Below are 240 nucleotides of genomic sequence, written 5' to 3'. Positions count from 1 at the left end.
CAAAAGGTTACAGTCAGCACAGTTTCATGTCTTGTAAGCGACTTTTCCTTTTATTTTTACTAATGGAAATATTTATGAAAGCTGTATTTTAACCGCAGTGACACATGTTACAGAAAATGAGAATATATCGGCGTCGCTATCAAACCCTGGGAATCAGGGAAGCTTGAAGTGAAGAATTCGTGTGAGAGATGGACGTCAGAACAAATAAAAGATTTATGGATTAAGGAAAGAGACCGGAGG

Source organism: Penaeus monodon, chromosome 24 (assembly GCF_015228065.2).
Source record: "Penaeus monodon isolate SGIC_2016 chromosome 24, NSTDA_Pmon_1, whole genome shotgun sequence".
NCBI lineage: Eukaryota > Metazoa > Arthropoda > Malacostraca > Decapoda > Penaeidae > Penaeus > Penaeus monodon.
Note: the sequence above shows the minus strand (reverse complement) of the source record.